This window comes from Loxodonta africana, chromosome 1, assembly GCF_030014295.1.
Source record: "Loxodonta africana isolate mLoxAfr1 chromosome 1, mLoxAfr1.hap2, whole genome shotgun sequence".
NCBI lineage: Eukaryota > Metazoa > Chordata > Mammalia > Proboscidea > Elephantidae > Loxodonta > Loxodonta africana.
In genome coordinates this window covers 95,388,025-95,412,783 of record NC_087342.1, presented here as the reverse complement: position 1 = coordinate 95,412,783, position 24,759 = coordinate 95,388,025, and the positions used below count along the sequence as shown (strand labels likewise).

Sequence of the window (24,759 nt, the reverse complement as noted above, 5' to 3'; positions counted from 1 at the left end):
GTAGTTTATTTTTTTCATTGCTTTGTCCTATTTTATTATTGTTTGGCTATTTCATAATTTATTTACTGATTGTGATGCTGATGTACATTTGGGTTGAATCCAATGTTTGGCTGTTATGAACAAAGCTGCTGTGAACATTTGCTACATGTCTTTTAGTGGACATAAGTGTTTACTGTCTTGGAGATACACATACATATGCCTATACATACCCGCACATATGCACGCACGCACGTACACACACACGGAATTTCTGGCTGGCAGAGTGTATGTATTACTAGCGTTAGGAGGTACTGCCAAACATTTTTCCAAAGAGATTGTACCTTCTTGCCACTGTTTTGCTTTGGAAAGCCCACCTGTGCTTCAAAACCCATCTTGAACGCCCCCTCTTCCATCATCTTGGCGGAGAACTACTCTGATCACTGGGGTGTCAGCTCTGCCAGGACAGGGTTGTGTCTGTCTTCGTCACTGCTCCAGCTCCAGTGCCTGGCACATAGTAGGTGCTCAGTGAAACGAATGGTTGAATTATGTGCCTGGCACTGTGCTAGGAGTTTCACGTAGGTTAGCTAACATAAGTTGCTGGCTAGGAAGTTACTTTCACCAGCCCCATTTTGCAGGTAAGAAGACCGAGGCTTGTCCAGAAAGCCTTGGAGGCCTGCAGAGCTGCCTGTTCCTGAAGTCTGTGCTCATTCCAGAGTTCCAGGCAGCATGTGTTTGGAATTTCTTGCTCTTTTTACTGCTCGCCCACTTTGATTTCACTCGGCCTCATATTCTAGTCTGGGTGTTGTTGAATTCAATCTCCTGGGTGACCCAGTTAGCTTGTGACCCAGCCAACTCCTGAAGGATCCCTCAGCTCTTTCCTCATTCTGAATCTGTGCCCCAGAGTTGGGGATTTCCGGGTTGGAATGGGGCAATGAGGCTGCAGAAACCCACTCCTCATTAAAGCCCCCTTCCGGCCTGGCCAACGTTGTACCTCATTTTTAATTTTTTAGAGTCCCTTTCCATTGGTTGTGACAACCCTTGGAGGTCACAGCCTGGCCACCCTCATTTGCATTTTCAGAGTGAGAACAAGGGAGTCCTGGGAGGTGATGTGACCTGCTCAGAGTTCCCCTGGGAGCTCGGAGAAGAGCTGTTGGAACACCTCGAATTCCAGCCACGCACTAAAAAGCATTTTAGGGAGAGCCGGGAACTGGCCGAGGGTTGGAATTAGGCCCAAAACCCAGCAAGGCTTGTCCCAGGGCCCCTCTGGGAAGCTGGAAAGGCTCTTCCAGGCCATCGATTTGCTAAGTGGTATTGAGAGCCCTGGAAGGTTTGCTGGTGGCTCCGGGCAGCCTCCAGGTTGAAGTTCACCGCAGACCTCAGAGAAGGCTGGGGCCAGGAGGACCTCTGTACACGGTCGTGAACCAGGCGCTTCCAGCTTCCCAGGAGGAGCTCTCCTGCCAGTTTCAGTAGGAAGACAGACGGTGCGGGTGCCTTGATGTTTTAATTGAAGCCTGGAGACATGGTTGCTCTCTCTACTGCGCTAACAATGTACGGAATAAATAATTCAGTGGTGGTTGTGTTGTGCCTGCTGTCCTCACCCATGGGGTGGCCACACGTGTGCTCACATACACGCAAGCTGCTGCGTGGGCCAGGAGCTGCGATTATGGGCTGGTGTTGGGCCAGAGGCAGAGCATTGTCATTTTAACAGGGCCCTGGCCACTTCTCAACCCTGGTGAATCAGTTCCCTCCCAGGCAACCCCCAAGGAGAGGTTAGTGGAATGCAGGGACAGCTGCTCTTGTGTCCTGCAATTTAAGTGGCACTTAAGGTCCATTCATCCTCAGACCAGCCTGAAAAGCCTGTGACCTGGAGGAAAGGCCCTTCTTAATGGACACTTTCCCTGGGCTGTGTTTGAACTGGTTCCATTTAATTTAGCAAATATTTATGGAGCTTCAAATTAGTGCAAGACACTGGATGGAGTGGGTAGTAGGGATGGGAGAGCTTGCCAGAGTGGATAAATCTGGGTCCTCCCTGGGCGAGGAGGGGTGACATGCACGTGACTAGTCACAGTTCAAGTTCGGGTGTGGAGGATGTCCTATGCGGGGGGGAGCAGAGCCAGCGAACACAGGGAGGTGTGTTCTGGAAGCTGTGTTCCAGCCTCAGGGGAGATCTGGACAAGCAGAGCTGGTATGGATGGCACAGGGCTTGTGGCATGAGGGAGGGCCCCGTGGTGGGCAAGGAGGCTGGGACAGATTGGGGGCGCTGGACCAAAGGTGTGGGTTTGATCCTATAGAGTGTGTCCTGGATTTAGGGCTTAGTGGTATTCCCTGGATCCCCTTCCAACCTCTTTCCAGCAAGAGGTTGGGGCCAGGACAGTATTTCCAGTTGGAACTTGTGGGCACCACAGTGTCCTCATTTTGGGGATACTCATACCTTCCCCACTTTCCACACCCAGAGCCTTCTCTCCATCAAAGAAACTGGTCGACTCTCACCCCCCTATCAGATAAGGCCTCAAAACAGGAATTTCCCTCCACCCCATCTCAGGAGGGTGATTGAGTTAACTGCTGCTCATATTTTTGGCAGAGAGTTGGCAGTTAGACCCAAACTGAACGCGCTAATTGAGGGGCTCCTTCTGGGGAAACCCCTCTGATTGACGTTGGGGAGCCGCAGATCTCCTGTGGTCCACGTGGCGCAGCTTACAGAGCTGTAACTGGGGAGACACCAGCCCCAGGGCGGGGGAGAGGAGAAAAGAAAGGGCCTGTTTAATTTAATTCTGTGTTTTATCGCTCGTTGGATAAATAACCTTCATTAAGATGGAAGGTGGGGGGATGGACAGGGAGAAGTTTGATTAATTTCAAGCTGGTTTCTCATTTGTTAATTTTCTTCCAGTTCAGCGAGACTATTAAAACAGATTACAGACACTGCTCTCTCCTCCCTGGGCTGGAGCAGGGCTTGAAGGGAGTGATCCTGGCCCACTTTCCAATACAGTTATTTAGGGGTAACTTGGAGGGAGGGAGGTGCTCTGGTGGCGTAGTGGTTAAGAGCTATAGCTGTTAACCAAAAGGTCAGTAGTTCGAATCCACCAGCTGCTCCTTGGAAACCCTATGGGGCAGTTCTACTCCGCCCATAGGGTTGCTGTGAGTCAGAATCAACTCAACGGCAATGGATTTGGTTTTTGGTTTGGAAGGAGGGAATGGAGTCCCTGTGTGGTGCAAACGGTTAAGTGCTTGGCTGCTAACCAAAAGACTGACGGTTCGAATCCGCCCAGAGGCGGCTTAGAAGAAAGCCCTAGTTATCAGCTTCTGAAAGGTCATAGCCATTGAAAACCCTATGGAGCATAGTTCTGCTCTGACATACGTGGGACATGAGGTTACCACGATCAGATTGACTCAATGGCAACTGGTTTGGTTTTTTGAAGGGAGGGTGAGGAGGAGATCTCTCTACTTCAGGGTCTCCTCTTGTTGAAAGCCCTCATGTTCCTACAGCCTCATGGAAGATTTGGACAACCAGGGAATAGAGCAGGTGGGTCCTGACCAGGGCATCCCCTTACACCCCCAGCAGTGCCGTTTACCCTGCTGGTGGGCTGGCGTCTGGGTTGAGGGGCTGGAATGCCAACTGAAGCCCCCCACCCCAATATTCCAAGGGACCAGTCCAGCGTGCGAAGCAAGCTAGGACCCAGCCTCAGGGCAGCCTCAACTATTAAACTAAATTTAGAGAATGATAAAGCTTTCTTCAGAGTAGTAGGGGCTGTGAAATCCCTCTGGAAGCCCCTTCGCCCCAGTGCTGGCATGGAAGCCCCTCCCAGGGACCCTGCATCCCCCTGCAAGTCCCTTTCTCACCCAGACTGGTGAGCACCTGCTGTGGTCTGCCTACCCTGGACCCATGGTGAGGGCATGTGGCAGGCAACAGTCGATGTTTAAGTGAATGAGTGAGTGAATAAAGTCTGTGCCCAGAGCGGTCCCTGGGAAAACTACTGCAGGGAAGTGGGGACCCTGTGCCCTCAGTCCTTCTCCACTCCTGCCACCTGGCCACTGCCCAGTTGGACCCTTTCTGTCCATTGCCCATCAGTTCTCGCCCACCTTGAGCTCTGCCCCTGCTGGGCTGGTTCTCCTGAGGGAGGGATCCAGCCCTGCTGGGGTATTAATAGGGGATGGCAGGTCTGCAGTGCTGCTCACACTTGGGCAGTTAGGAATTCCAGGTGCTTAACGAGCAGCTGGGCAGGGCAGTGAGATTTGGTGGGTTACAGACATTCTTTTGTGCTCCCCAAAATGCAGTTAACGCTGCTTCCACCAGCCTTGACTGTACCAGTGATGTGTGTGTGTGTGTGTGTGTGTGTGTGTGTGTGTGTGTGCGCAGTTGGGTGTACATATTACCAGAACCACTGGAGTGTGTGTGGGACTTGGTGAGTGCCTCCTTGTTTATGTGTGCTGGGCACACCTGTCGACACAGGTCCAGGGTAGAATGTTGCTGAATGTATGTATGTGGGGGGTGTCTCAGGGCATACTGTGTGCATGTGTGTACCTGAGTGTACTTGTGTGTCTCTAAGTGTATTCATGTGTGTGAGACTCAGGATGTATTTTTGTGCGTGTGTGTACATGTGCACGTGTCTATGTACCTGGGTGGATGTGGACTAGGTATGATTGTGCACTTGAGTGCGTTTGTGTGTGAGGGCATAGGTCACAGGTGTGAGCCTTTTGGGAGACATCTGGAACACACACATGCATATGTAGGCCCTTTGGTTTGGGGTGGACTAACCAGGAGCCTCTGCCGGTCCTGCCATGTGCTTTTCTGTATTTCCCTTCCCCGTGATCCTACCACCATCAGCTGATGCCCTCAAGCATGAGATTGGATTATCTGGGGCTGCCCACCTGGCTTTGGCAGTCCTGACCATGGGGAGCCCTGTCTCCTTGGAGTCTATCAGACACAGGGCTCCCCTGAAGGGAGGCCTTTCCCTGTGGCCTCCTGACTCTCCATGCCCCTCCCCAGTGTACTCTGGGATGACCTTTCTACCCCTCTCCATCCCGAGGCCTTAACTGGGGCAAGGACCTGGGCAGGGAGAGCTGCCATGCAGGACAGATGGCCCTGCAGCCAGGGTCAGGAGGGATCGTGGGGGGCCAGTGAAGTCTGGCGGAGACACTGAGCCAGATTGTTACACAAAGAGAGATGGATAAAGTCAAGGGGTGAGAAGGGCTGTGGGTAAGGGGACAGGAGCGATAGGGTGTTGGTGGGCTGCTTTAGATGAGACGTTCAGTGTGGGGCAGGGGGGGAGGGGAACTGTGGGGTGGCCAGCCACCAGCCTGCCCTGTGGTCTTGCTGAAGTTGCTGTGGCTTGGTCTATCCACTCAGTTTCCTCATCTGGACCAGGCCAGTGATTTTCAAACTTCCTTTAGAAGCAGAGCCTTTTTTTTTTTTGCCAGAAAAATTCATTTACGAGAATCAGTTGAGGGCAGACTGCTGCTCTGGTTTAGTCATTCAGTCATTCACTCATCATTTGACCAGAGACCTGAATGGAGTGAAGTAAGTTCTGTGGATTCATGGGGAGAGCCAGTTCCTCAGAGGCATAGCCAGTGCAAAGGCCCTGAGGCCAGGGGTGTACAGGGTGCTCTGGACTGTGTAAGGACGCAGGCTGGCTGGAGGGGAGTGAGTGGGAGCCATGAGAGCTGAGGTCAGAGAGGCAGCAGGGCCAGACACATGGGCCTGGCTTTCCTTTGAAGCAGGGAGAGTTTGGGGCAGGGAGAGATGTGACCTCATCCATGTTTTAAGTGAGGGCTGCCTGTGGCTCAGGCCGGTGCTTCCTGGGCCTGTGGGTGTGTGGGCCACTGTGTCTCTCTGTGTGTGCTTGTGTGCACACGGCAGACCCCGACAGCCAGGTGAAGGAGAGAAGACTGGGCGCCTTAGTGGGGCTGGAGTTGGGGTTTAGTCAAAAGCCAAGGCCCTTGGAGATCCTTTCAGCTGAGGACACAGGCTGGATCTCTGTGGCTCCTGAGAATAGACCAAGAACCAAGTGTAAGTGACAGGGCAGCAGGTTTCAGCTCAGAGTCCTGGAAAACCCAGCAGACACCAGAGCTGGAATGGGCTACCATGTGAAGGGGTGAGCTGCCTGTCATAGGAGGCAGGCAAGCAGATACCCCTGCCAGGGACACTGTATGGGGCAATCCTACCCTCCACATCTAAGAGTCCATGGTTAAAGGGCTCTTCTTTCCAGGTAACAGGTGGGTTTGAGCAGAAACTCACTTTTGTTCTCACTGATAGGGATCTCAGACTCAGCACTGGGTGCTGGGGAAATGATTGGGGGATGTGGGGAGGGCTTTGAATTTACCCTGCAGTTGCCCACTGTCTGCTGGCACCTAGGGAGAGCCTGGCTGTGCCTAATCACATGAGGTGGTAGAACCCCTCTCCAGCTTCTCTGCACAGAGCTGCCCCGGGAGGGACCTGCAGAGGCCTAGTTCCTCAACCCTTTGGCTTTCATGGAGATTCAGGGGCAGGTGCCTGAGTGGAAGGGGATAAGAACCACTCAGGCTCCCCTCTCGGAGAGGTGTCAGCTCTCATCACCAGTTGTAGGAGATTGAAGGCCTGGGACAGGGAGAGCCTGTGGGCATCGCCTGTCCGACCCTCATTGTTTGGACATGACCCAGATGCACTGGCAGCTCTAGCTTTGGGCCTGGGGGAGGCCAGGCAGTAGGAGGTAGGGTTTCTGTCTTCGCTTTGGTGGGTCCCAGGTTTGATTGCAGGGTGAGTGACTGAGAACCGATTGCTTCCCTCCAACTCTATAAAACAAGGATAGTATCTCTGTTGAAGCCTTGTTGTTTGAATTACATTAGGTGAGATAATGTGTCCCCAGGAGCAGACCTGAGATGAGGAAGAGTGCAGGCAGTTTACCTGGGATATGGGCTCAGGATGTACCAGGTGGGGAGGGGAAGTAAGAAGGAGAAGGCTCTCTGGGGCCCACACCTTTTCTTCCCAGCACATGTTGGAGTCTGTGATTTTGTGTTTGTTCGTATGAGTATCGGGTTAGAGATGGTGGCTCCTGCTGATCTGAGAGCTTCAAGGAAAGGGACACGTCAGCTGTACTCGCTGAGGCATCCCCAGGGCCCACCATGGCGTGGGGCACACAGTGGGCGCCCAGTGAGTATTTCTGAGTGGATGAATGAGTGGGGAGGCCTGTGTCATCTGGACCCTTGCCAGGACTCTTGCCAGGACCCAGAGACCCCCATTTTGCAGGCTGAAATGAGCTTCCACAGCAGATTCCCGCAAGAGGGAACTCTGGAGGATGGAACATCACCCCAAGTGTCCCTGCACCCCGGCCCCTTCCTGGGGGTGCTGATGAGGGATTGGGTCCCAAGGAGTTGTAGTGGCCAGAGGACAGTGATGGGGAACACTAAAGAATTCAGAAAAGCCCTCTTGGTTTCCTCCTTTCTCCTGGCTCTGCAGGGTGAGGCACCCCCTGGTGGCTGGAGGTGCTCAGCAGCCAGGTGTGTCCAGGGTCCCAGGGCTGGGATCAGTGGGTGGGACAGGCGAGAGGGGAACTCCCAGGGCCAGCCCACCCTGTGGTCTTGGCTAAATTGCTGCCACTTGGCCTTTCCATTCCTCAGTTTCCTCATCTGGACCAGGCCAGTGATCTTCAAAGTCATTCTTTAGAAGCAGGACATTTTCCTTGTCGAGAAATCTATTTATGAGACTCAAATAAAAACAGACTGCTGCTCTGGCTAGTTATTCACTCATTCATTCATCATTTGTATTTATGAAGCACCTGCAAAGTGAGAGCTCTGGCACCTGGCTCTGTTCTAAGTCCTGGGGCTGTGGCAATGAACAAGGCAGACAAAAACCTCTGCCCCTGCGAAACTGACATTCCAGTGGTGAGGCAGACAATAAACAAGATACATGAATGAATAAAGGAAATGTATGTTGTTGTTAGGTGCCATCGAGTCAGTTCCAGTTGATAGTGATCCTACGTGCAACAGAACGAAGCACTGTCTGGTCCTGTGCCGTCCTCACGGTCGTTGTTATGCTTAAGGTCATCGTTGCAGCCACTGTGTCAGTCCATCTCATTGAGGGTCTTCCTCTTTTCCGCTGACCCTCTGCTTTACCAAGCATGATGTCCTTCTCCAGGGACTGATCCCTTCTGACAACATGTCCAAAATATGGAGACGCAGTCTTGCCGTCCTTGCTTTTAAGGAGCGTTCTGGTTGTACTTCTTCCAAGACAGATTTGTTTGTTCTTTTGGCAGTCCATGGTATATTCAATATTCTTCTCCAACACCCCAATTCAAAGGTGTCATTTCTTCAGTCTTCTTTATTCAGCATCCAGCTTTCACATGCATAGGGGATGATTGAAAACACTATGGATTGGGTCAGGCGCACCTTAGTCTTCAAGGTAACATCTTTGCTTTTCAACACTTTAAAGGGGTCTTTTGCAGCAGATTTGCCCAATGCAATTGGTAGTTGGAAAATATGGCCTTGGTGATAGAAACGTTGCTGGAGATTGCATGAAAGAATTTTGCAAGACCAACTATTTCTTCATTGCAAATACCTTTTTCACCAACATAAACAGTGGCTATACACGTGGACCTCACCAGATGGAATACAGAGGAATCAAATTGACATCTGTGGAAAGAGATGATGGAAAAACTCAATATCAGTCATAATAAGGCTAGGGGTTGACTGTGGAACAGACCATCAATTGCTCATATGCAAGTTCAAGATGAAACTGAAGAAACTTAGAACAAGTCGATGAGAGCCAAAGTACAACCTTAAGTATATCCCACCTGAATTTAGAGGCCATCTCAAGAATAGATTTGATGCATTGAAGGAAATGTATAATATATCCTTACATACAAGTGGGGACAGCCAGTGCAAAGGCCCTGAGGTGGGCTGGTGTGCGTAGGGAGGGGCAGCTTGGAGGCTGGAGTGATTGAAGCAGAGGGATCGAGGTGGAAGGTGGTAGGAGATGAGTCAGAGATTAAGGGGCAGATTGTGTGGGGCCTTGTGAGTCGTTGGATGACTTTGGCTTTCACTCTGGGTGAGATGGGAGCCCTTGGAGGGGCTTGAAGTGGGTGGGATGTGACCTGACTCAGGTTTTAAAAGGATCCCTCTGGCTTCTGGATGGGGAATAGACTGTGTGTGTGTGTGGGTGGATACCCATTGCTGCCGAGTCAATTCCAACTCATAGCACCGCTGGGTCAGATGCACCATGGAGTTGCTTGTGATGAGGACTGGCTGGGGGCTCGGGGACTGGGAGCCCCCCAAATCACAGCTTAGCATTTGTTGCTGGGGACCATCCAGCCCTGGCTGCTTGGCGGAACCTTCCTTCTGAGCTGCTTTTTGGCTCCCCTCCTCCACCTAGACCTCAGGGCTCTGGCCCCGCTTCCTGTGGGCTCCAATGGGGCCTCTATCCTGCCAGCCTGGGGCTGTCAGCCTGGCCCTGGCATGGGCTGTAATGTAAATTATGCAGAGTGATGGTGATGTGACTTTTATCGGCTCATGTGTTTAATAATGTTAATACATCCCATTATATCATATTATATTAATACAGTGCAGTATATTACACACCGCACAGCGCATTAACTTGCCTTGGGAGAGCGCTGGGCAGACACCGTGGTTAATTTTCTCTCAGCTTGGCCATTCCCCATTAGTGGCACTCAGAATGTGTGAGGCGGTCATTACCACACAGGGCATAATTTCAGACGCCCAGGGAACCACACTCTTGAGGTCCTCTGGTCACTGTTGCTGCCCCCGACAGCCTGCAGGTGGATCAGCAGGTGTGTGTGGAAGAGGCTTGTGCCACATCTCGTGAGAAGGAAGCAAGGATCATTATGCTGCCATTGAACAGATGAGCAGACTGAGGCTCAGGGACATGAAGGAGTGTGTTCAAGGAACGTGATGGGGAAAGGCCTGGAATAAGGACTTTTGATTGCCCATCATGGCTGCCTTCCAGGTACAGGGCTGGCGTGGGCCAAGGGCAGGAGGCTGGGGATGAGTGTGGAATACGTGGCCAGTGGGGAGTCTCGAGCTGGACTGTACGTGGTGAGAGCATTTGACTCCTGGAGTCAGACAGACCTGGGTTCAAAACCTACTTTGCCATTTGCTGTGTCATCTTGAGTTTCCTCAGCTTCTTGGGCCTCAACTTTCTCATCTGAAAAATGAAGGTAATAAATAGTGTTCACTCTATAGGGTTATTATATGAGGGTTAAATGAGTTAATACACGTGAAGTGCTCAGCATGTGAAGTGCGTGCTCACCAAACAATAGCTACCAGTCTTGTTGTTATTACCACCACCATGTCGCAGCCTCGCCTGCCGCCACCCCAGCTCAGCTCTCAAGAATGCTTCTTGGGTACTGCAGCCAGCCTAGGCTGGTCCCCAGCTCTTTCTGCCTCTTGGACGTTTGGGCGTGGCCCTCCTGAGAGCCAGCGGGCCTGGTGCCCTGTGTTGCCCTGCCTGCAGGGGGAGAGGTAGCACATGGCACAGAGAAAGCCCAGCTGTGCCATCAGATGGGCCTGAGTGAGACTCCCAGTCCCAGTGCTGGGTGACCTTGGACAAGTTCCTTAGCTTCTCTGAGCTGCAGCTTCTCATCTGCACATTGGGGATAATGTTTCCTGTCTCACAGGGCTGTGGTGAGGATTAACAAAATGAATGTATGTATTAGCCAACTGCTGCACCTAGCTTGTGTAAAAGAGATGTAATAATAAAAACAACCAACCAACAAAACCCATTGCTGTTGAGTCAATTCTGACTCATGATAGAACTGTGCTCCATAGGATTTTCAAGGCTGTGACCTTTTGGAAGCAGATTGTCAGGCCTTTCTTTTGAGGCACCTCTGGGTGGGTTCGAACTACCAACCTTTCAGTTACTAAACCCAGTAAAAACAAAACAAAACAAAAAAAACCCAGTAACTAGTCGAGTGCAAACCATTTGTACCACTCGGGGATTCCTAAAAATGGCATAATGATGGCTCCTAGTACCTTGGACGTTTGCTTCTTCCTCTCAAGCTTCTTTAACGATCATTCTCCCAAGTGACCCTCACGGTGAGGTTGACAAAGCCCAGATTATCACTGTGATGGCTACTGACAGAGAGTAAGGCTCACAGGCGAGGTTGGCACTGAGGCAGTGGGACAAGGCGTGACAGGCTGCTTCTTACCTTTGGTGACTTGGGCTCTGAGTCCTCCTTGGAAAAGGGGTCACAGGTGCTGCGGCCCTGTAGGGCCCTCCCAGGGCCCTGGCCCTTCGTTCCTAGCCCTCTGGGGTCCTCCCGCCCTCCCTGGCCTCCCCCAACACGTATCACTCTTGACAAGGTTACGCAGTCAGCATGTAAAACCTGCAAAAGTGAGTGTAATTTATTGGTCTACATTTGGCTTATGAAATAGGACAGGTGCTGATCTGAGGATCTTGTTTGCTATTGCCACTTCGTGCGCCGCTCCCCCGCCTGCTCCCAGTCGCTTTCCCAGGCGCTCTTATCTGTGGTAATTCCTCTGAGCCTGCATCAGAACTGGGCCTCCTTTGTCCGCACTGCTGAGGCTCTCCACTCTGGGCCCTCTATTCTTCTCCAGCCTCTGTGCGTTATCAGGACCCCCTTTTTTTCCCTTGGCTCCTAAGCAAACATATAATGTTTAAAAGGGTGAGACAAGGGACTGAATAAAGCGCTTTTTGGGGAAATATTTGTTTAAAGCCCTGTTGCCTGCGTCTCTCTGGTTCTCTCTTAGAAAACATAATTCAGAACAGACCTGGAAATTAATTCAAGTGCCCGTTTGCCCCCTGATAAGCGACAGGGTGGCACTGGGGAGGAAGAGATAGAGAGGGGGACCAGGTGGTCCCCAAGGATGACCTTCTGGGGTGTTGGTATCACATCGGGAGGATAGGTAGAGGCAGACCCCAGGAGGTGAGGAACGCCAGAGGAAGGGTCCTGGGAGCTGTGGGTCTGGCCAGGGAGGAAGGAGACCTAGAGCATTTTGTATGTGCTGGAGCACTGCCGTGGGTGGCCATTCGCCTGAAGAGCAGCTCCATCAGCTTGCCAAGGTGCAGTGTCAGACCCTGTGAGCATGGGAACCCTGCTGCTTACCAGCTCTGTGGTCTTGACAAGGCCCCCAGAATGCTTCGCACCTTGCTTTCCTTACCAGTCTTAGATGCTCTCGGCACTGTGGAGCTTGTGGCAGGCTGGTCATGAGGAGGGAATGAGGCACCCCTTGCATGTGCTCTGTGTGAAGTGCTGTGCTAGGCGCCCAGGGACATAGCAGGACTAAAACAAAGTCCCTGAGGTCACGGAGCTGACGTTTGAGGGGGAGGCGGACGGAAAATGTAACAAATAAGTAAACACAGAATGTGTTAGAAGGTGCAGAGGGTTCAGGGGAGCAAAGTGGGACTGGTTGTCAATCAAGTGGTCAAATAAGGCCTCCCTGAGAAGGTGCCATTTGAGCAAAAAATTGAAAGAAGTGAAGGAGCAAGCCACATACAAGCCACATGCGTATCAGGAGAAGAGCATCCAGACAGAGGAAACAGCCAGTGCGGAGGCCCTGAGGTAGGAGTGAGCCTGGTGTGCTGAAGGTACAGCAAGGAGCCAAACGAATGAAGGCAGGAGTGGTGGAAGGTGAGGTCAGAGGTAATGTGTGTGAGGCAAATGCTTCGTGAAGTACCAAGTGGTGTTAGTGGTTTTTATGGACTCCCTGAGCAGAACTGTAAAGGGCATTTTATTAGCACCTGGGGGGCTCCCAAAGGAAGGCTTGCTGTGTGAATTTTGCAGGGGGAGGGGAGGTGTGGCATCACCTCCTATCTTGGGGTTCCTTAAAGCCCAGTCTTTCAGGCTTCCCAAGCTATTTCCCCATTATGATTCCAGGAGAAAAAAGAGGCCATTTGTGACAGAGGGGCCTGCAGGAACAAGGGATAGGTGGGGTCCTGGCCAGGGGCCCTGGCATGGTCCATGGGGTGCTGGCAGTGGTGGAGGTGGCTGTTCATCCTGGCTGTCCCTGCTGTCCTTGTGGCCCTGGGAACAGAAGTCAGGGGTTGTGAGCCTACTCCTGGCAGGCTCGGGTGGGGTTGGTGATCCTAATTCAAAGCTCGGACCCAAAAGGCTTGGTGATGGATTTTCTAATTAAATCAATTTCATCTTGTCTGGGAGGCAGAGGTTTGCATACGATAAGCATGAAATTAATAATTATGTTTAGAAATTAGCTGTTGCTCAAAGCAGAGCCATTTATGCAACCCTCTGGGGCCTGACCCCCATCCCTGCCCGATCCTTGGTGTCCGAGACAGATGGACCACTTCAGCCCTTGGTGTGATAGCCAGGAGTGGAGGTGGGGCTGAGCATGAGAGGAAGTAGGCTAGCTCTCCCCACTGCTGCCCAGAGGATCTTGCTGAGAAGGATATGGACGGCTCCCCCTTGTCACTGGAGGCTGCCAGTATCATACTCAAATTCTGTGCATGCATGCACATGGTTGTGCAGACCCATCCATGTAAGAGGGAGACTGAGGTTTTACATGATAGTCCTTCTGGGTTCAAATCCTGGCTCAACCACTCACCAGCTATGTGATCTTGGGCAAGTTACTTACCTTCTCTGTACCTGAAGTTTCGGAAAGTGGGGAGAATAAGAGGGCCTGCTTCGTAGAGCATTGTAAAATGAAAGACTATGAGGCATATAAAAGAGAGGAAGGGGCCTGCTTAATAAGGGGCACAGGTTAAGGGACAGAGGATGCCCTGGGGGCAGGCTGAGGGGCTCAGTCCTCAGGCAGGGGAGGCTGAGTGCCCCGGGGCAGCGAGACCTGCAGCCTCAGCTGCCAGAAAGAAGGCGAATCAGGGCTCAGGGTGGGCCTGGGGCAGACGGATCGATTGCACTGGGAAGAAGCTACTGGCCCAGGGCTAGACAGGGGCACAGGGCCAGGCCCCAGAGTGACCGGATGCTTGGGGCCAGGAGACGGCCGGCTGGTCTGTGTCCAAAGAGCAGAGTAATATGATCTGATTAATGAGGACAGTCCTGAAGAGAGCTGCTCTGCCGGCCTGATTTGAATTCCCAGGTGTCCTGAGGGGAAAGCGGCCAGTGTCCCCCAAATGGCCCAGTGGGTATGTGGGGAAGGGACTTTTGAAGCGGAAAGACTCCCAGAGTGTGGCCCTGGAAGAGGCCCTGGGGACAGGAGATAGACAGTCCCCTCTCTGGGGCCTATCCCAGCCCCTCTCCTCAAGGCTTGAAGTTGTTGGACAAAGCTCTTCTAAAGACCACCCAGATGTGCCAGCTCAGCCACGTGTCCAAGGTGACTCCCCCATTTCCCCAGACCCTGGGTGCCCTGCTTTCCTGTCCTTTGGCAATGGGGGGTAGGCAGCTCCATGGGAGGTATGGGTGTATGAGGCCTCCTTGGGGTTGTGCTGAGCCGTGTAGGTCACTCTTGCCTCTGTTCTTGACCCCATGTCAGAGAAGAACCTGGTCAGGGTGGGGCTGGGGGTTGTCAGTGCCCCCACTGTGTGCTAGGCCTATCTCTTTTTTTTTTTTAATTTTTATTGTGCTTTAAGTGAAAGCTTACAAATCAAGTCAGTTTCTCACGCAAAAACTTATATGCACCTTGCTATATACTCCCTATTGCTCTCCCCCTAATGAGACAGCCCTGCTCCCTCCCTCCACTCTCTCTTTTCGTGTCCATTTCACCAGCATCTAACCCCTTGTACCCTCTCATCTCCCCTCCAGGTAGGAGATGCCAACATAGTCTCAAGTGTCCACCTGATCCAAGAAGCTCACTCCTCACCAGCATTCCTCTCCAACCCATTGTCCAGTCCAATCCCTATCTGAAGAGTTGGCTTTGGGAATGGTTCCTGTCCTGGGCCAACAGAAGGTCTAGGGGCCATGCCCACTGGGGTCCTTCTAGTCTCAGTCAGACCATTAAGTCTGGTCTTTTTAGGAGAATTTGGGGTCCGCATCCCACTGCTCTCCTGCTCTCTCAGGGGTTCTCTGTTGTGTTCCCTGTCAGGGCAGTCATCGGTTGTAGCCGGGCACCATCTAGTTTTTCTGGTCTCAGGCTGATGTAGTCCCTGGTTTATGTGTGTGGCCCATTCTATCTCTTGGGCTCGTAATTACCTGTGTGCTTGGTGTTCTTCATTCTCCTTTGATCCAGGTGGGTTGAGACCCATTGATGCATCTTAGATGGCTGCTTGCTAGCGTTTAAGACCCCAGACACCACTCTCCAAAGTGGGATGCAGAATGTTTTCTTAATAGATTTTATTACGCTAGGCCCATCTCTTGTCTGCTATATCCCCTCCTCTGCTGTATCTCCATCTCTGTCTCTGACTGGCCCCTTCCCATCCACCTAGAACCCCCCTCAACCCTGCGTCTCTCTCTACCACCCACTTCTCTTCAAGCCTTCACACTGTTTTCACCCTCATTCTCCACTGCCGGCCTTCCATTCTGTCCTCAGCTCCCAGCAGTCTGACTTCTCCTCACAGCTGCTCTAGGAGATCCCCCGTGAATTCCTTACCGCCCCAAATCAGTCGCTCTTCAGCTCTCCTCTCTCTCTCTGAGCCTCCTCCTCTCTCTCTGTGAGGCACTTCACCCCCACACTTCCTTTCCGAGCACTCCCTGTGGCCTCTCTCTCTGGCTGTCCTCCCCTTCGGCTGCTCCCAGTCAGACTCTTTCCTGGCCCCTCCCTTCTGCCTACCCCTTCCATGGAGTGGTCTCCAGGGCTCCATCCCTGACCTTCTCTTTCCTCCTCTGAGTCTCCTGGGCAATGCCATACTTGCCCATGGCTTCAGTGGTCAACAGCTTCTGAGGCACCATGGCCTCCCTACTTCCAGATTCCCGCAGCTTCGCCAGCTTGAGACCTGTGGGTCCACCTGCTTCTAGGACACCCCCGCTAATGCCCTCTGGCACCTCAGACTCCCCCTGTGGAAACCACACACCTCATCTCCCTTTGCCCAACCTCGCCCTTCTCCTCTACTCCATCTCAGTCCCTGTCTCTACTGTCCTTGTGCCGGCCAAGGCCCCAAACCAGGAGTCACACATATCATTGATTCCTAAATGCTGAGTTTCCCCCTAAGTGCCTCCTGGATCCCCCTCCGCTTTAACCCAAAGTCCCTTGTCCTGGTTTGGGCATCATGATCTGTAGAGTGCCAGCCGCCTCCCAGTGGTCACCAGGCTTGCCCTCTAGTCCCTGTCCCCCTGCAGGCTGTGTGACCGTTCTGATCACCTGTGCCCTCTCCGAATCTATCCATGGCTCCTAGGGCTCCCTGGAAAATCCTGCCTCCCTAGCATGGCCTGGAAGTCTGCTCGTGGTTGGATCTCTGTTGCCTGTCCAGCCTTGCCCCAAGCATCTTCCGTACCTATTCACCCTTCATCTCAGCATTCCTATTCACCCTTCATCTCAGCTAGTGTAGACACCCCTTTGGCTGCCTTCCCTCTCCTCTCCTCTACACCCACCCTGGGCATTCTTGTGGGTTACAAGTCTGGCTCTGAAGGTGGTTTATTTAGACCTGTGTCTCAGCTCCTGGCAGAGAGAGATGCTCAGCAAAGAATGGTGGGGTGCCTGCTGAGTGCCCAGTCTCACGAGGAGCATATCTTCCCCAGCTCCCCTGGGCGAGAGGGAGCTGGTAGCCCCCGGATTGCAGCATTTCTTGCTTCTTCTGGTCATGTCTTTCTGCAAGGCTCCTTGGGGGAGGGTGTGTGGCTCAGGGTCGTGAGGCTGTGGGGGGGGGGGAGCAGGGAGGGATGCCTCTTGACTGTCTTTCCTGGCTGCACAGGCAGGGCCTTTGGAAAGCTGGGCCTCTCCCCCTCTCTCCTGCTTTCTCTGAACCACATTCCGGCCTGCCACTGCTTTCATGTACCTAAAAGCATCGCTGCCTTTTATCTATGAAGAAAACAGCTGATGCTGAGAGCTAGGCGGTCGAGGGCCTGGAGCAGCCATGATCAGAAGGGCAAGAGTGGGCAGCCAACCCCTGGGGCTTGCGCCAGCCCCATGCAGGGTCCCCAGCTCCCTGGGGCTGTGACCTGGAGGGTGGGGTCCTGACGTCTGCCTAGGCTTTGGACTGGGCTGGGCTGGCGGCCAGAGGTGGCTGCAGGATCCCAGGCTCAATCTGTGGCTGCCATGGCCTGGCCTGTGGATTGAACAGAAAGAGCACAGTCAGCAGGGAGGGTGGGGCAGGGCGGGAAGCCAGGACTGGAGGAGCTGCTGTGTGTGGGAGTGGACGGTGGACAGAGAGGCAGAGCAGCTTAGTCTGCGTTTTGCTTCTGATATATCTCCTGGCTCTGTGAGACTCAGAGGGTGTGCTGATCTCTCTGAGCCTCAGTCTCCTTATCTGCAAAATGGGCACAATGGTCTTAGCTCTCCTTCCTTGCTAATGATAATACCTAGCATTTGCTGAGGGCCCCACGTGCCAGGTACCATTCTAAGCACTTTGTCCATACGCACTGATGCAGTCCTCTCTGGTGTTATTGTACCTATTTTATAGGGGAGGAAATGGAGGCTCAGAGAAGTCACTTGCTTTCCCTTAGTCACGCAGTTGGTGATGGCAGAGCTGGGTCACACAGCCTCAGGCAGGCTGGTTCCAGAGACTGTGCTGGAAGCTACTGTGCTTTGCCAAGCACTAGGGAGGAGGATGGAAGGGAAGATGCTTAAAACACCAAAGCTCACAGGAAGAGGATTGTGGTTTCTGTCAGGTGGCCCCTGGGGTGTCCACGGCAATGGCACTGGACATGTGCGAGTTGGCTCGGGGTGCCCTAGGCCCCTTTGTGCAGATCAGGGTGGTGGTTTGCCTCCTGACTGCTCTGAGCAGCCTGAACGAAGCCCCAACCTTCAGAGCTGTGGGGGCTGTGCCGTGGCTCTGAGGTGCTAGGCAAGTCCTCTTCCTCCCAGCCTTCCTTCCCTTCTCTGGAGACTGTGGGTGTGAACTGGCCACTCTCAGGGAGTCCTCAGATTCTGCTGGTCTGAGAGTCAGTGGGCACCACCTGTGTGCCAGCCAGTGTTGACATGCAGGGGTCTGGCATGTGGGGGCTGCTGGCTAGGCCCAGGGCAGCCAGAGACCAGATTCAGGCTCTAAAAACACATGTGTGTGCACATGGGCACACACACATGCACATATATGCCTACATGCACACAGTGCACACACATGCACATTCATGCCTACAGGCACACAGTGAACACTTGCACGCACATGCTCGCACACATACATGCATATCCTCACACTTATGCAGTGCACGCAATGCCTACCACAGCACGCATTTGCACGCTCAGTGCACACACCCATACACATGCCCATATACACGTACGTCCTCATATGAACACACACACGCATGCACATGTATGTCCACACCTGTGTGTATGCCTTTGCATTGGCTACTCCCTCCCCCTGAAATGCCTTTCTCACCCAAATACTCATGTGGCTCCCTCCCTTGACTGAAACACCGCCTTGTCCGAGAGGCCTCCCTGGGCCCCCCTCTCTCACATCTGCGTGCCTTCCCTCCTTTCTTTTTTTCTCCTGGATCCTGATCACCATCTAACACACTCTGTGTCATATTATTCACCTTTCCACTGCCTGCCTCAATCTACACTGGGAGCCCCATGAGGGCAGGAGTAGGCCTCAGTCTCCCCCCAGTGACCAGACCATGCCCTCTGGCTGCTGGCGCTCAGTGACTATTTGTAGGAGGAACAAATGAATGAATGTGCTGTGCATACGTGTGCTCAGGGCACGTGCTCTGGCATGTGCTCTCTCTCTCACACACAGACACACACACACACTCATACACAGACTAACTTGGCATCCATCTTCATAGTTGCTCAAGCCCGGAAACAGCTTTTGTCTTTCCCACATGGCACGGCCCTCCTTGTTACTACAGAAGTCAGAGAGAGAGAGATTGATTTATTCAGGCACTCCCTCCCCCTCCCCCCGTCACTCACCCCTTCTGTAAGTGTGAGGCCCTACTGGGTGCCAGACCCAGATGCACTGTGTTGCTCAGAGGTATACAACCTGCCCCCTGCCCGGGGACCCCAACGAGACCAGCACATTTCCCAAGAGCACTTTCTTCATTTTCTATTGCTGGCTCCCAGGATGCTGTGGGTGTTGACGAGTGTTAGCAGGTGGGATGAGTCCAGTTCCTTTCGAATCTCCCGATGTGGCCTTGTCCAGCACAAAGGAGGGGTCTTAGACTGCCTGTTGACTTGACAAGTAAACCAAAAATGATGATACCTGGGTGCACGTGCCTGGTGCCTCTGGAGCAACCTCGTGCTGTGGGAGGTCTGTGTGGGCTCTCTGGAGGCCAAGGATTCAGGGAAGGCTGCCTGGAGGAGGTGACATTTGAGCTGCTGCTTTTTTTTTTTTGGCGAAAATATACACAGCAAAACATTCACCAACTCAGCAATTTCTACTGAGCTGGTTCTTGATGCACAGGGAGAATTTGGATGTGGGAATGTGAAGTCATAGGCTGTCTGGGCAGGAGGAGACAGGCAGAGAGGAATAGAGAAAAAGACAAACAGAAGGACCTCGAATCGAGCACCTGAGGTTGATCAGGTGTTGCTGGAATCTGGGCTCCTTGCTAACTGCTGCCCATGAGGGTGTGACTCTCTAGAACAGTGCCCAGCACACAGTTGGTGCTCAGTCTGTGGGTGATGGAAGGAAGGGAGGGAGAAAGGGAGGCAGAGATGGAGGAGCTGGCATTGGGGTGAGCACCGCTGCTTCCTTCCACTCTTACCGCAGATATTGTGAGAGGAGAGGAAGTTCTCTGAGGAGAATGTTAATCGAGTGGCCCCCCACTCCAGCTGGGCCTCAGAGACAGCGCGAGGTAAGGAGATGTCAGAGCCCTGTTGGGTCAGGCTGTCACAGTCACCTGCTTAGATGCAGACACAGCCCCGGCCCTGCCCATGGCATCTCCGTGCTGGTCCAGGCTGGGGGCACAGGGAAGGAGGAGAGCCTGGAGAGCCTGTTAGCATTCTGAGAAGGTGTCCCCACAAACGACAGTGATAATAATGCCATGATGGGCAGGGAGAGCTCGGGGCGGGGGGGTGGAGGCCTAGAGGGGAGAACAGGCAGAGCAGAGCGAGAGACAAGAGGATGGAGAGCTGCAGGAGAAAGTTTAGAGGGGAAACAACTCACATAAGAGCTGACCTTTTTGTGTGCTTATTATTACCTCTAGGTGCTGTTCTCAGTGCTCTACACCGATTCCCTCCTGTGAGCCTCAAAACTTTATTGTAATGATTCCCATTTTGCAGCTGAGGAAACTGAGGCCTAGAGAGGTGAAGTAACTTGTCCAAGGTTTCCCAGCTGGCAAGTGGTAGAGCTGGGATTTGGGTCCGAGCAGTCTAGCTCTTGAATCTCTGCTTGAAATCACCCTCCGCCCTCTTCCCACTGGAAACTCATGACCTGGAGCTGAGAAGGAGAGGAGTCGGGGCGGGTGGAACTCTTAGGAGGATGCTGGCTTATCCCCAGGCCCACCCCCCACCTCCCCCATCTCAGGGCTGAGTCCCTGTTCCAGGGTCTTAGGAATTGTTGGAGGCAGAGCAGAGGCCCTCTTGGGCTCCTAAAATCAGGGGTCTGGGCAGCAGCTCCCCTGAAGGTTGACACGCACGCCTTGCTGAAACCTCTTGGCCCTCCCACATTCTGCGGGAATAAGGGTACATAGCATAGGGTGGGGCCGGGGTGGGCAGGGTTCAGTGCTCCTGGGCCCCACATTTGGGACCAGGCCTGGGTCTAAAGGCTGCTAACAGAGGCTTCGTTGGACTGGGCTGGTGGTGGGGGGAAGGGGCTCTGGGCCCTGTTTCAGGTGTAACCCTCCTGAGATAGTCTATGCATATACAAAACCAAAAAAAAAAAAAAAAAAAAAAATCCAAACTCATTGCCATTGAGTCAATTCTGACTCCTAGCGACTCTGTAGGATAGAGTAGAACTGCTCCATAGGGTTTCCGAGAAGCAGGGGGTGGATTTGAACTGAAGACCTTTTGGTTAGCTGCTGAGCTCTTAACCACTGCATATAATCAACATGTAAATATAGTGAAACCTGTGAGAGCTGGAACTCCACCAGACTGCCTTGTTTTTCCAGCTCTCAAAAGTTTTCTGCCTTTGACAGGGTGCAGTCTTACCACTTTTCTGTCGCTCCCTACTAGTGGAAAATATTTGAGTTTTCCTTCTCTGACAGGTTTCCACTTTACACAGATTCCAGCTTTTGCGGGTTTTACTGTATTACTCCCTTTCACACCACAACCAGCTTGCTGGTCCCATGTAGATCCGCACCTTCCTTCTTTGTTGCGGTTGTCTCTGCTTTACAGTGTCTTGGAGAGCCATTGAGAGCAGTCCATGGAAAGCGGCCTCGTTCTTTTTTATAGCTGTGTAGTATTCCTTCAGAGCCCTGGTGGCACAGTGGTTAAAAGATCGATGGCTGCTAACCGAAAGGTCAGCAGTTCAAATCCACCAGCCACTCCTTGGAAACCCTGTGGGGCAGTTCTACTCTGTCCTATAGGGTCACTGTGAGTCGGAATTGACTCGATGGCAATGCTTTTGTTTTTGGTTTAGTATTCCTTGTGTAGCCATAACTTCTTTAACCAGTCCCCTCTTTATGGATGTGTGCAGGAAAGCCTGTGAGAGCTGGAGGCTGTGTAAAGCGGAAACCTGTCAGAGAAGGAAAACTCAAATATTTTCCACTGATAGAGAGCGATAGAAAGCTGGTAAGGCCGCATCCTGTCAAAGGTGGAAAACTTGCGAGACCTGGAAAAACAAGATGATCTCGTCCAGTTCTGGCTCTCACAGGTTTCGCTGTAGTTTGTTTCTTCAAGTTTTGCTATTCCAAGAGGCGTTACAGTGAACAATGTTGTATGTGCCATTTTATAAAGACCACAGGAGCTAAAATAAGAGGACCAGGGAGTTAACTCGAAGTTGTCCAGGAAATCCAAAAACCCAGTCAACTGTTTCCCTCTACCGTACCCCCAGAGGTCCCAGTGATTGCAGCCTTTCCCCTAGAGCCAGTTCCAAGGGGAGGCAGTGAGGGGCCAGCCCCAGCCCGGATGGGGAGGACATAACAGCAGGTTTCCTCGGGGGGGGGGGTGCCCCTGAAATTGCTGCCTTTGGGAGGAGGAAGGCAATTTTCTACACTCAAGCCTCCCTTTCTTCATTCATTCCCTTATTTATTCTCAAATTTACCTTACATTTATTTAGAATTTTTCTATTCACATGTTTATTTCATGAAAGAAATGGGCTTATACTTTTCCTGCCCCAATTTGACTGTTCATACTTTTTAAATAATTTGCCTAGGTTTTCATATTTATTAGCATATAACTTTTCACAAATACCTTTTCACTGTTTAAAACATTTCTATTATACCTGTGGCTATCTGTCTTCAGTTTGTATTTTGCTTCTTTTCGTGGTCCCTTATTGTTTCATGATCTCTTATTAACCCCCTTATTAATCAGCTATTAGATCTACTGTTGGAGCCCTAGTGGCACAGTGGTTAAATGCCTGGCTGCTAACCAAAAGGTTGGCAGTTCAAATCTACCAGCTGCACCTTGGAAACTCTATGGGACAGTTCTACTCTGTCCTATAGGGTCCTTGTGAGTTGGAATTGACTTGACAGAGTGGGTTTGTTTTTTTTGGGGGGGCTAGACCTACTGTACGTTGACTGCTCCTTCCTGCCACCCACCTCCCACTCTACTCTAGCCACATTGGCCTCCTTGCTCTGCCTTGAACAACAATCACATTCCAAGCTCACTTGCCTTTTCCCCAAACTTGCGCATGCTGATCTGTTCAGATGTCACCTTCCCAGACCTTGCCGCTTGCCCGCCCAGCCACCCCTGTCCCCTTATCCTGTTTTATGGGGCCCATTGCTATCAGACACCATCCTGGTTATTTCTTGACTTGCTTGTACCCCTTGTCTCCCACCAGAATGGAAGCTCCGTGAAGACAAAGACTTTGTGTGTTTTGTTCACTGCTCTGACCCCAGCATTTAGAACACAATAGGAGCTCAGAAAAGGCTTAGTTGAAGTGAATGAAATTGCATGGTTGGATATTGTGGTGGGGCCATTTGTTGTTGTTAGGTGTCTTTGGGTCAGTTCTGACTCATATCAACCCTGTGTACAACAGAACAAAACACTGCCCAGTCCTGCATCATCCTCACAATCATTGTTATGCTTGAGCCTGTTGTTGTAGCCACTGTGTCAGTCCATCTCCTTGAGGGCCTTCCTCTCTTTTGCTGACCCTCTACTTTACCGGCCATGATGTCCACTCCAGGGGTTGAGTCCTCCTGATAACATATCCAAAGTATGTGAGATGTAGTCTCACCATCCTTGCTTCTAAGGAGGATTCTGACTCTACTTCTTCCAAGACAGACTTGCTGGTTCTTTCAGCAGTCTCTGGTATATTCAGTATTCTTTGCCAACACCACAATTCAAATGTGTCAATTCTTCTTTGGTCTTTCTTATTCATTGTCCAGCTTTCACATGCATGTGAGGCGATTGAAAACACCATGTCTTGGGTCAGGTGCACCTTAGTCCTCAAGTTGACATCTTTGCTTTTTAACACTATAAAGAGGTCTTTTGCAGCAGATTTTCCCAGTGCAGTGCATCTTTTGATTTCTTGACTGCTGCTTCCATGTGTGTTGATTGTGGATCCAAGTAAAATGAAATCCTTGACAACTTCAATATTTTCTCTGTTTATCATGATGTTGCTTATCGGTGCAGGTGTGAGGGTTTTTGTTTTCTTTATGTTGAGGTGTAATCCATGCTGAAGGCTGTGGTCTTTGATCTTCATCAATAAGTGCTTCAAGTCCTCTTCACTTTCAGCAAGCAAGGTTGTGTCATCTGCATAACGCAGGTTGTTAATGAGTCTTCCTCCAATCCTGGTGCCTTGTTCTTCATATAGTCCAGCTTCTTAGATTATTTGCTCAGCATACGGATTGAATAGGTACGGTAAAAGGATACAATGCTGATGACACCTTTCTTGACTTTAAACCATGCTGTATCCCCTTGTTCTGTTCAAATGACTGCCTCTTGATCTATGTACAGGTGGGGCCTCTAGATTGTCAAAATCCCCGCTCCCCCATCTGAGGAGGTGAGCTGTTTGGTCTGGGAGGTGGTCTCTGGAGGAGGGATGCCCTTGGCATTGGCCATGTAAGCAGCCACTTGAGTAGGGGGCACCCCCAATCCTCTTGCTCGCTGAAACCCTTCCCCATCCTCAACTGTTACAGAGCCTGAAATTCTGGCCATGAGTTTCATGGCCAGGATTGAGTCTTAATGATTCCTTAGGGGGATAAAGTCTTAGATACCACATCAGCCCAGGTCAGTATGTCCACACCTTCACCTGTCACCTTGGACAGTAGAGAGTAAGGCAGAGAGATGGATGCACAGGAAGTTGTAAGTTTTGATGTGGGCCCAGGAAGGGGGTGGGGGGCACAGACAGTGACCAGCCCTCGGGGAGCAGTGGGTGGAGGTATGAGAAGTCCTGGCAGTATAGCACCCTGTGAGGGGGAGGGGAGAGGGGCCAGGAGTACCAGGGATATGGGGGAGTATGGGCTGGGAGGAAGGGAAGGTGTAGGAAGGATGTGGGGAACAGCATGGGCCAGGACGAGGGGAAGGTGCAGGAGGGTCCATGCTGTCCTTGCATTTTCTTTGGAGTTGCTTGGGTTTCAACAGGAGGCACAGGCAGCTTAAGCCTCACCTCTGCCTGAAGAGGGCTCAGGTGGGGGCAGAAGATGTTTTATGACTGGGAGAGCTGGGGCTGGGGACACGACGCCTGGGGTCTGCTCTGCTGTTAAGTGGCTGTGGGACCCAGGCAGGCCCCCTGCCTCTCTGGGCCCTGTCTCTCCAGGCTGAGGAGAGAAGGGCTTCCCCGTGGGCTTGCCCACTCTG

At 52.1% G+C, this 24,759-nt stretch overlaps 1 protein-coding gene across 1 annotated transcript in view; it reads left to right on the top strand.

The window, feature by feature from the left end:
• Window positions 1-24,759, top strand: part of GRM4 (glutamate metabotropic receptor 4) — a 131,639-nt gene that overhangs the window by 33,749 nt on the left and 73,131 nt on the right. The gene's annotated exons all lie outside the window — the stretch shown is intronic.